The 3,644-nt window shown below is 51.6% G+C and overlaps 1 pseudogene; it reads left to right on the plus strand.

Moving 5' to 3' along the window:
- Positions 1-1,793: 1,793 nt before the first annotated feature.
- LOC104456776 lies at positions 1,794-3,392 on the plus strand (annotated as a pseudogene).
- The last annotated feature ends 252 nt before the right edge of the window (positions 3,393-3,644 follow it).

The following is a 3,644-nucleotide window of genomic DNA, read 5'->3' on the forward strand; positions in this document are numbered from 1 at the left end:
ACCGAGGTGGTTCACCCGAAATTTTGATCGCAACACATATGAATCATCATCCTCAGCAGTCATAATCTATATAAAAGCAAAATCATATCTTTTTCCCCTCAATCCAAGACATCGAACGAGAATCTCCACAATTCGCACTCTTATTATACAAAGCAGGACACCGAAAAGCATGGTCGCTTCCCTTCCTCCTCCTCCCTCTCAAAAGACCACGTGGAACTGCAGCACTTGAAGCCGACCGTGGGTAAGACCTCTCGGAGGGAAGGCTCAAGGTCATCGAGACAAGGCAGTACCCGGTGAGGGTGACCTTGTCGGCGATGGCGGCGATGAACCCAAACTCGAAGATGGTGACGTTGGCCGGTTGGGGGACCTCTATGGTGCCTTTCTTGTCGGCAACTTTGGAGGGCAAGCTTGGGGCAATCGAGGCATTGGAAGGTGTAGTCATTAGTAGTAGGCAAGATCGTCGCAGGGTCTTGTGAGAGGGAGGAGGAGAATGTATTTGGGTGAGGAGTGTTTGGGTGGGAGAACGTGTTTAGAGTCAATAATGTGTTTGGAGGCCAAACATTATTTCAACTCTAACCTGACACGAAACATGTTTGTTTGTTTGTTTTGTAATCGTTACCCGAACAATATTAAGACTCGAAATGTATACTCAACTTATTCCGTACTTAGTTCATGTTTGGGTCATATTCAGGTCAGGTTGGGTCGGGTTTTTGACACCCCTGATTACAACATGGTCACTCTTGAAATTTGAAATTGGTCGCACTCGTGCTTTTGGCAAATTCTATGAATGATTGTGGAATAAAAGCCGAGTGAAAATGCAGGCACGACTTGAATTTTGGACATGGGCTTGGGCTGACTACATAGAAGCCCATCAGCACGAGGCAAGGACCCGCCCAAAGAGCTTCCACGGAATTAAGAGAACACTGCGACCAGTGAGATTGATCGGTCGCGTCCCACAGTGATTTCTTGTTCTCTGCGACCAGTGAGATTGATCGGTCGCGTCCCACAGTGATTTTTCTTCTTCTTCTTCTTCTTCTTCTTCTTCTTCTTCTTCTTCTTCTTACCCTTTCTCTCCTCTCTCTCCAAACTTTCAGCTGCTTTGCGATAACGAAAAACCCTAATCGTTTCCAGTTCAATTAATTAGCTAATCAATCACCTCCTTCACCACCTCCATCCATGTCGCATTCTTAGATTCTTGCAAATGGCTCTCTCTAGTGTAGTCTGATAAAGTCCGAATCCCTATTTTCTAGCAGGCCCGCACGGAAAGGCACAGCACGGAAAGGCACAGCGTCTGCACCCGCTTCTCACGTTCTCTCCTCCATAATGGAAGCTATCGAGGTTCGAGATCCTCCCCCCAATTTCATCAATGTCGTTTCGGTGCCTTCGTTCCCGCATACTTCAGTAGACAGGACCCCTCCGAGTTCCTAACCGAACCAATGTTTTCACACTTTCCGATCCCTTGCCGTCCAAGTCCGGCCGCGTTTTCTAGCATCAACTGAATATTCTCGAGGGTGTGATGTAGAAGCTTTTTTCTTATTTTATTCAGCGAGATTCATGAACATGTTCCGACGATCCTCAAGAAAGCTCACGTCCCTCTTACAGCGTATTGAAGTTAATAAGCATAGAAAATGATTTTTTTTTATTATAAATAATTGCGAAGATATCATTTCATCAGGTAAACTCCACTGCCGATTCATGGACGCCATTGATTACGTTCTCTTTGCGTTAAGTCGTCAGCCTCGCCAGCCTCGTCTCCGATCTTTATATGAAACCGACAACTTCACACTTCTCCGCAAGAACTCAGAGTCAATCCGGCAAAAGATGGAAATCTGGTTCCTTATCCTCATCACCCTCTCCGTCGCCGCCCTCCTCAGAGCCACCCTCAACCTCCTCTTCTCCGCCCCCAACAAGAAGAGCCTCCCGCCGGGCCCCCTCACCTTCCCGGTCGTCGACAACTTCCTTGGCTCCGCAAGTCCTTCTCGGAGCTCGAGCCCGTCCTCCGCTCCCTCCATGCCCGCTACGGCCCGATGCTCACCCTCCACGTGGGCTCCCGACCCATCGTCTTCGTCGCCTCCCCAGCCCTTGCCCACGAGGCCCTCGTCCACCGCGGCGTCATCTTTGCCGACCGCCCGCCGCCCTCCGCCACCATCCGCCTCACCTCCTCCAACCAGCCCAACATCAACGCCGCCTCCTACGGCCCCACCTAGCGCCTCCTCCGCCGGAATCTCACGGCGGAAATCCTCCATCCCTCCCGCCTCCGCTCTTACTCCTGTGCTCGGGCGCGGTCCCTCAACATACTTGGGGCGGGGCTCAAGTCCCAGCCTGGCGGCGTCGTCCGCGTCATCGACCACTTCCAGTACGCCCTGTTCTGCTTGTTGGTCTTCATGTGCTTCGGAGACGGGCTCGAGGAGAAGCAGATTAAGCAGATCCAGGAGTTTTCGCGACGGTTGCTGGTGAGTCAACGGCGCTTCGACGTGCTCAATTTCTGGCCGGGGCTGAGCAAGCTCATTCTCCGGAAGCGGTGGAAGGAGTTCTATGAGCTCTACGAGTGTTGGAAACGCATTCTCATCCCACTCATCGGAGCTCGACTCAAGGCCAAGCAAGAGCAACTGAGCAAAGCCAGGGAGGACGGGAATGAAAGCGATGGCGATTGGATCGTGCCGTACGTGGACACGCTCCTAGACCTAGAGCTGCCAGAGGAGAAGAGGAAGCTGGAGGAAGCCGAGATTGTGAGTCTCTCCTGGGAGTTCCTCAACGCCGGCACCGACACAACGACCATGGCGCTGTAGTGGATCATGGCCAACCTGGTCAAGTACCCAGAAATCCAAGAGAAGCTCTACGATGAAATCAAATCAGTTGTGGGAGAGGGGGCGGAACAAGTGAAGGAGGAGGACCTACAGAGGATGGGCTACTTGAAAGCAGTGGTACTAGAGGGGCTGCGCCGGCACCCGCCGGCGCATTTCCTGCTGCCGCATGCGGTGAAGGAGGACGCGGAGTTGGGCGGCTACGCGATCACCAAGGACGTGACCATCAACTTCATGGTGGCGGAGATGGGTTGGGACCCGGAAGTCTGGGAGGACCCAATGGAGTTCAAGCCGGAGAGGTTTATGAACTCTGGCAGCAAAGGCGACGGAGCAGCAGCCAGCGGGTTCGACATCACAGGGAGCAGGGAGATAAAGATGATGCCGTTTGGGGTGGGGAGGAGGATCTGTCCAGGGTACGGGTTGGCGATGCTGCACCTGGAGTAATTCGTAGCGAACCTGGTGTGTCTGTTCAAGTGGCGGATGGTGGCCGGCGAGGAGGTGGACCTGTCGGAGAAGCAGGAGCTCACCATGGTGATGAAGAATCCTTTAAGGGCCCAGATCTCTTCCAGGAATTAGGGGCACCTGAATTTCGGAAAATTTACGTTGATCGTTGCCTTCTAAATATATTCCCATAAATAAACACTTATCCACACCCTCTCTCTCTTATGTACCTACTTCTTTAATATCATACTTTATTTTATCCTATCTTGATTATTATCCCGACGACCAAACACAGCCTTAAGGGCCCAGATTTCTTTCAGGAATTAGGAGCACCTGAATTTCGGAAAATTTATGTCGATTGTTGCCTTCTAAATATATTCCCATAAATGAACGCCTTCC

The sequence above is a fragment of the Eucalyptus grandis genome, chromosome 8 (assembly GCF_016545825.1).
Source record: "Eucalyptus grandis isolate ANBG69807.140 chromosome 8, ASM1654582v1, whole genome shotgun sequence".
Lineage (NCBI taxonomy): Eukaryota > Viridiplantae > Streptophyta > Magnoliopsida > Myrtales > Myrtaceae > Eucalyptus > Eucalyptus grandis.